Source organism: Grammomys surdaster, unplaced genomic scaffold (assembly GCF_004785775.1).
Source record: "Grammomys surdaster isolate TR1022 unplaced genomic scaffold, NIH_TR_1.0 311246, whole genome shotgun sequence".
Classification (NCBI taxonomy): Eukaryota; Metazoa; Chordata; class Mammalia; order Rodentia; family Muridae; genus Grammomys; species Grammomys surdaster.
This window is the reverse complement of record NW_021626189.1, coordinates 25,179-33,897: the sequence shown is the minus strand read 5'-3', so window position 1 is coordinate 33,897 and position 8,719 is coordinate 25,179. Positions and strand designations below refer to the sequence as shown.

At 35.7% G+C, this 8,719-nt stretch overlaps 1 pseudogene; it reads left to right on the top strand.

Moving 5' to 3' along the window:
- Positions 1 to 719: 719 nt before the first annotated feature.
- Positions 720 to 3,421, top strand: LOC114616243 (annotated as a pseudogene).
- The last annotated feature ends 5,298 nt before the right edge of the window (positions 3,422 to 8,719 follow it).

Here is an 8,719-nt window from a genome sequence, read left to right as displayed (position 1 = left end):
AACCCAACCCTCCGCCTCCCCCCCAAAAAAACCTAGATAGACCAAACTTCCGTACTCAGAGCTCAGAGTTCTATCACCTTCTCTGACTGATTCCTGGACATGTCTCTATACTGTTTCAATAATCTCTTCAGCACTGCTGTTAAAAATAGTTTCTCACCTTTATACCACATGTACTGTCAGATAATTGGAAACTTCCTTTAAAGTTTAGTATTTTAATAGAAGCAAAATCACTAGTTGCCAGATTATTTTATTTGTGTGAATCAAGGAGTGTGCATGTGTATGAACGGGTGGGCATACACATTTCTGTGCTTTAGGTATGTTGTATATATAAAATTCAGAGTCCATGTACAATTTTTTCTACATTTGATTTCTACTTTATGTTTCAAGACTGTGCCTCCTACTAAATCTAGAGTTCATCAATTCTGCTATACTAGCTGGCCAGCAAGCTCCAAAACATGACCAGACTTTTCTTAACTAGAGCTGGGATTATAGAAATGTGTTTCCCTTGAAAACATTTTTACCTGAGTACTGAAGATAAATTCCATGTCCTCTTTCTTTGGCAGACTGTGTTAACTCCTAAGCACCACACATGTCATTTCAAATGCAGAATACCAACCCTTGATTCTATAGTCATAACCAATGAATCATGAGGCTTTGCTATTGCTATAACACTAACTTTTTTGATAGTTCTTTATTACAGAAGAATCAGATTGAAAAGAATGACAGTAAAGGAAGAGTTTATTCTACTTAGTTTTGCAGACTATTCTTGGCTGGAACTCCCTCTCTTCATTATTATTCTGGAAACATATGCCATAGCCATGATTGGAAATATTGCCATGATTCTGCTGTCCACATTAGACCCCTGCCTCTACATCTCCAGGTATTTCTTCTTCACCTACCTTTCCTTTATGGACATGTGCTACACCACAAGCATTGTACCTCAGATGCTAACTGACCTAAGGGGCTCCACAGACTATCAGCTTCATGAGATGTGTAGTTCAGCCTTATTTGTTCCACACAATTGGGGGTACAGAGGGTATCCTCCTGGTTGTTATGTCCTTTGCCTGCTATGTGGACATCTGCAGACTTCTGCACTACACCCTTGTCAGAGGCTGGCTCTGGAGTTCTGTTTCTTTCTTGATGGTAGCTGAACATCAGTGGGGACAAGATTTGGTCTTGTGATAGATTAAGATTATTTCTTTTATTAATACTAATGTTTACCTATCTTGACTTTAAGTTATTGTGAAGCCAGAAGCTACAGGCCTCTGGTCAAATTAACACCTGTCTCTTAACAGCAGAGGGTTGTGTAAAGGATTAATTGCTAGGGCTCCTTTCTCTCTTACCCAGAAGCCTTGCCTTTAGCTTGCCAGGTGCTAGGGAACAATCAACCTTTATTGTTTCAGAAGAAGAGAGTCACTCTTGCATAAAGAAAAGTTTTACAATGCAAATATGCATAAACACACACATTTTCATACATCCACATTCATACTTATTTGTTGGGCCCAACAATCTATCTAATCAACTTACATACTTACACACATACATCCATACTTATATAAGCATATGGAACAAAAGTCCAAACACCAGTACAGAAAGAAGTCACTCATTCTGAATGAAAAAGAGCTCCAATCTTTATTGCATAGAGGAAGAAAAAGCTTCTGCCTTGTATTGCTAAGTTAATTAAACCCAAGTTTGTAAGGAAAAAGCTTTGTCCTTTTTAGTAAGACTAAGCCTGCTTTGTTGAGAAAAGACCTGTTCTGTCCCATGGTAAGAAGCCTGCCTGCTGCTCCTGCTCTCTCTGCAGCTTCTTCTTTGTCCCTCTTTCTCTCTGCATTTCGCATATTGCTTTCTTCTTCTGCTCCTGCCCTAATGTCATCTTTATTAACTAATTAGTTAATTTTTACATTGAATTAATTTTTACATCTTTATCTTTAAGGGAAAGTAAAGGGGGGGAAATGTATCAGACTATATTCTCTCTTAATTTTGAAATTACTCCCTTAATTTTAACTTACTCTCCTCTGCTGTCCTTCTCCTTACTCCTCCTAACCTTGCTCTCTTCTCCTACTCTGATGTCATGCCATGTGATGTAATCATTCATAGTTTTTGTACCTTTACTAGGGAAATAGATCACATGTTTTTTCCAAGTATTGAGTTTTTTTCAAAAGTTCAAATCATAAATTGTATAACAAGTTTACAACAGAAATGTTTTACATGTATATCCATAAAGATTATCTAACTAAACAATAACTTTCTGTCACTGGCTCTACAGGTTCATGGAGAGTTAAAAGATTATAATATTTTGTATCTCACTTGGCACTGAAGTTTTGTATAGATAAACACAGTCAATATTTTATCTTCTGTCTATGCACCTACAATAAATTATTAGTTCCTTTTTATGACCTTTGGTTAATTGTTTAACAACCTCTTGGTATCTATTCTAAGTTGTAAATGCCTTATTTCTATTTCCAAAGCAATTAACTCTTGACACTTGAAGAATGACAGAGTTCTAATTTCAGTTTTCATATAAGAGAGGGCTTTAATAGCAGTCCTAATAAAAAGGACTTAATAATTACTAGTATAATTTTAGGAATTGGTATAGGATCATCATTAAGAATTAAGAAATCATCTACTTGACTGTATAGCATCACTACAAGGCAGTAGTACATCTTTGTTGATCTGCAGAAATCTGCCCAATAGGGTGGGCTAATGCCCAGGGGTTATTATATTAATTTAATAATGACAGGAAATGCATATCAGCTAAAAGAAGCAATGCTGAGATGAAGTTTCTCTGGGACTTTACTTCATAGAGCTCATCCATCACAGACCATGCTAAAACAGTGGACCACCCCCATGAAGGCCTCCTGCTAGCTATAGCCTCTTCTAGATGGCTCCTGACACACTCTCCTCGTGAATTGACATAACTGCCTCCTGTTACTGTCCACTGTCTGGCTAAAAGGAATTTCCTGTGCTGTCTCAGAACCCACTATGACACTGCAGTTGCCAGTGTATGGCCACAATAAACTGGATCATTGGTGTGTGAGATTCCAATTCTAATAAAAACTAAATGTGGTGAAAAAGAAATGAATGAGCTTGCTTTCTCTGTGGTAAGCATTTTTCTTTTAGTTGTTCTTCTGTGTTTAATTCTTGCCGCCTCTGCTAATATTGAACATGCTCTATTTTAAATAAACTCTTCAGAGCAAGGGAAAAAGGACTTTGGGACATGTTCCTCTCATCTCACTGTAGTTCTCCTGTTCTATGGTCCAGCCATTAGTATGTTTCTCAACACACATCCCCCATTGCCCAAGTTCATGTCTCTCTTCTATGGAGTAGTGATTCCTATTCTCAACTCCTTTATCTATACCTGAGATATAAGGATGTAAAGAGGGAATTAGGTAATCTATTCAGCAATATTTTTATTTAAAAGTGAAAACATAAAACAGTTAACAAATTAGAGCCTTTTCTTCTAACTCATTAAGTGTACAAAGTTCGTCTTTCTTTCTTTTTTTTTAACATGTTCTTGTAAAACATGTCTTGTTACTTGTGTTTCTTATAATCATGCTAGGCAGTGATTAATCTTGGATAGTATTAACCAATATGGATGCTCTGCTTAGAAAAAATGTTAAAATACTTGTATTAGTGTTAGTACACTCAGAAATACTTTATTAAATCCTAAAGAAATCATTTATTTTATAATACAATTACGTTGTTTCAACCTAATTGTCATGAAAACCACATAGTAGGCATTCCTCAATGGCTTTTTAATTTGTCATTTGTGAAGTAAATCTTTAATTTTTTCCAATTGCTTATGGGAAGGCTGGCTGTACAGTTTGAAGCAATACCTGCTTTTAATAAATTATTTTGCAAATTCATAGACTTTATGTTGATATTTATAAAATGCATTGTTAATTTTTCTTAAAGATAATACACATGTATTCTATATGAGGAATTTATCAGTAAATATCAAAAAGAACAAAATAAAAGATGAAAACAAATTATTTTCCTAAACATTTATTTTAAATGTTAATTTAAATAAATATTTATTTTAATATTTTGATCAATTAATTGTAAAAAAAGTAATATATAATTACAGCCTGGAGCCATTTCTATATGTATTATTGTAGCAAGATGGAATGTCTTTTAAAAGTTTGAAAGAGTTGGTAATTTGTAATTTAGATTGAGATAAAACTTGTTTTTTCCTGTAATATAGGTGTTTATAAATATGTAATTTTTATGTAAGAATGGTCAAAATCTACATCATGAACAGTTTAAATATCTATGACAGTTCTAGAGTCACTGAGAATTTAATTTTTATCATAAAATCAGGTATACTCGCCCGGCGGTGGTGGTGCATGCCTTTAATCCCAGCACTTGGGAGGGAGAGGTAGGCAAATTTCTGAGTTCGAGGCTAGCCTGGTCTACAGAGTGAGTTCCAGGACAACCAAGGCTACACAGAGAAACCCTGTCTCAAAAAAAAAAATCAGGTATATTTCATTATAACAAATTGATGGCTTATATAATTTTGTGATATTGAGATAATTTATGAATAATTAAATAAGTTGTGTATAATAAAGACCTAAACAATAAAGAGAAATGCAAGAAGTGTCAAATTCCTTAGACCAGGTATAAGAAACTTTTTCACCATAAAGAATTGGCTGCTGCAAACCAAACTTGGATCCTCTGGAAGAGCAGCAAGTGCTTTCAACTGGTAAGCCATCTTTTTAACCTTCATTTCTTTGAATCGTATATTAGCTAGCCACACTGCTGTGGTCAAAGGAAAAACTGGGCATAGAGCCCAAGGTTTGGGAACCTTTCAGGAAGTGAGGGGATTTTAGTAAAATATTACAAAATTTCAATTCAGTGGAAAAGTAAGCTCATGAGACCTATTGTATAGAATGATTACTATAATTAGAACTTACAAAACATCTAAAAGAGTAGATCTTGAGTGTTCTCACTGGAAAAATGATTATATATAATGAGAGTCTTGGATAAATTATTTTATGATACACACATACATAAATACAATCACCCAAAATTCATATAAATGTGTTGACTACACTTTACCATGAGTATGGAATTTTTTAAATGAGACATAGTGCTGTGTTACATACCTCAAATCACCAGCTTTCTACAGTACATGATATTCAAAGATATTAGTAAGGTGGTTTTATATTTAATATTCTTACTAAATATTTAGCAAGAATATTAGAATAATATTAGTGATAATTATTAGCTAATTTAGTGTAAAATACTGGTAATAGATCAACAACAGGAAAGCTGTTTTGGAACCCACTGTAAAACTCCAATCGAACTCTGTAAAGAAAAGTCAACTGAAAACAGGACAAGGCAGTTTAATGTAAGTAGTAAAAATGCAAAATGGGGAAGGAATCAAACAATAAATTATTTCTTGCTGTCACTGAAAGGAGAACACAAGTGAATTTTCTAGCTTCTAGATCATTTCCATTCTAGGATTGAAAGTGGGGTAGGATTGGAGACAGAGTAAAGTGGTTGGTAACAGATTTAACTGTTTTATTAGAAATATAAACTCAAATGCATTCTAAATGAGACATACATATAAGATTCAAATTTAACAACCACAAATAAAAGAGGACATGTGACATTTGTTTTTTGAGTCTCTGTTATATCAGTCAGGATGATTATTTTTAGTTCTATCTATCTGTGAAATTAAAATTTTTATTTTTTTAACAGCTGAGTAATATTCCATTGTGTTCATGTAAAATGCTTTTATTATCTACTCTTCCCTTGATGCCCACCTAGGCTATTTCCATTTTCTCACTACTGTGAATAGAGCAGCAATGAAAAATGGATGAGTGTATAGCTAGGTTATGAGATATATATTATGTACATATACATATATACATATGACATATATCACATAAGTAGATATATACTTTCCCCACATCTGTGCAATATTTATTATATTTTTATCTTAACTATTTTGACTAGGGTAAGATAAAAATCTCAAATTTTAATTAACATTTCTTTGGTGGCTCCTCTCTAATTTTAGTTTACATTTTTTGGTTGCTCAGGTTGTGTAATATTTTACAAATCAGATTTTGAGACTATCATACAATGTATTTGGATTATATTCCTCTCTCCCAACATGTCTCCCAGATCTATTCACTCTTCCCTAGCTATCTAACCCTGTGTCTTATATTTCAAAAAAACTCATGGAGTACAGTTTGTGTTGATCTGGAATATGTGGTCTTTAGTACCTCATGATCAACCACCAGAGGTCACACTCTTAAGGAAAATGGACCATTCTTCTCCCAGCACAGTAACCAGTAACTCCTTAACTAGGGGAGGAACTTCAGTTTTATCCACCCCCATCCATGTTGGGTTTTTGTTGTCTCACTTAAGCTTGAGTCTCAAGGCAAGATAAAGAAAGAAAATGGAGGCTCCAATTCAGACAGTTAGCAGGGCTTTGAAACTCTGCTCATTTGCAATTCCAGTAGGTTCTCTTGTGATCTGAAGAGTCCCAGAGAAAGGGAGATGGACCAAGAGGAGATGGATGCCCCTAGCAAACAACTGTGAGATTTGGGTAAATTTGCATCTGTGCTACATGTAGTGGGTACAGGGTCTCTGGTAGTGAGTGTTTGGGGACTAATTAAAGAATTTAAAACTATTTTTCATTTGTATTTCATCTTTTAAGAACTCTCTGTTTAGTTTTTTTTCTCCATTTTTAAGGAGTGGAAGAAAAAAATGCAGTGTCATCAGGTGTTCCAGGCATCTCAAACTTAATGTGAGGTGTCTCTAACAGCATACATATTATCTAATGTTAATTATATGTATGTTATTAATGTGTTATATGCTAATTACATGTAACATATATGCAGGCATAATGCTGTATACATAATAAATCTTAAATAAAATAGGGCTGGAGAGATGGCTCTTACAGAGGTTCTGAGTCCCAGCAGTCACATGGTGGCTCACAACCATCTGTAATGGGATCTGATGCCCTCTTCTGGTATGTCTGAGACAGCTACAGTATACTCACATACATAAAATAAGTAAACAATTTAAAAAATGACTAAAATAAAAATAAAAATGTTTGGAAAGCTATGTGTATTTTATTTAGAAAGTACAACTACATCTATTGCTATCCTACATAGATATCCAGGGTGGGTCCTACAGTGTCCTTCTATTTCTGATAGTCTACCACTTCAATATCTGAGATCAGTGTCACTTATGAAATAACTTCAAGTAAGTTATATATGTGCCACTCATTCAAGCCTAGAAAGAGATGAGAGATGAGTCAACATTTAAGACTACTGACTGACTGTTCTTTCGGAGGTACCGTGATTCCTAGCAACCATATGGAGGCTCACAACCAACTGTAATGGGATTTAATGCCTGCTCCTGCTGTGTCTGAAGAAAGTTACAGCATACTTATATAAGCAAAAAATAAATACTTAAAGAAAAAGAAAGAAAGGCAGGATCTCTCAGTGTAACATGAGCATCATGGACTTACTACATGGGCCAAACTAATCTTGAGCCTACAGGGATCCTCCTACTTTTTTACCCAAGTATTGAGGTCAATTTATCTCATCAATATGCCCAGCTGTGAAGAGCCATTTTATGGTTGTGGTGAGCAACTTTGCTTATCGTTTCCCATGAGTCAATTCTTTCTATGTAAATGAGATCATATCTGTAGTATCTGGTTGCAGGGTAATGCGATTCTGACATTTTTGTTGCTCCAGTGTTCTATGTCTCTGAGTGTTGTGCCTATTGATTGGGTAGGTGGATCACGAGGTTGTCAGGTGTGGACAGAATCCAGAAGACAGCTTTACATATCCAGGTGGGTGTACTGGGAGTCAAATCCAGATCCCATGGAAGAACATCAAGTGATTTGTACTGCTATGAAAAGCCAGCCTTTTCCTCTATACTTTGATCTTTCTGTAGTCTCTCTGACTCTACCTGCCATAACAAAATGTCTTCCATGGTTATAACACCTATTTCTAAGAAATGAAACAAACCACCCCACCAAACTGACTAACTACCCCAAGGAGTATCCCTGTAACCCTGGCTTCCTCCAGAAATAACTATGTCTGTACATCCATACCATTTCTTTAGACTTCTCTAAAGCACAAGAGGGAGGCAAGTGGAAGAAGTGGACCTATGCCACTGATAAGCATACAGCTATGATTCATTCTAAGTTTTAAAAAATTTTTTTCAGTTTTATTTGACTGCCCCAGCCTGTGGGAGATTCGATGAGACCCTAGGGAAGGGAGCAAAAGAATGAAGGGACAAGAGACACATAGAATGCGAGCAAGTGTGGAGTTCTGATCTGTTGGGAGCCGACTCTTAGCAGAAAGCAGCTATCATCTTTGCAGCCATCTCAGGCCATATACCCCGACAAAAGACTTGTTTTCAACAGCCTACAACAGCTGAGCACACTCTGATAAACATCATGTTTTTCTCATATATCTTGTTTTGTTGTTTAGTGCCCCCAGCTACAAGGCACACATGGTAATGTGTCTTCAGCTGCATTCCCCTGCTTGTGCTTATATATACCCAGGATTTCCTTTCAATAAACGGAACTTGAACAGACTATCTTGTCTCCATCCTCACTCTCTTTCTTGCTAGACCCTGTTGACTGACCAGAATGGGCTGGGACATAGTGGCCCCCAGACATGGGGCAGAATGGGCCATTACATAGTGGCATCTCAATGTTGGAACTCCAGTAAGTGAGATACAGTGA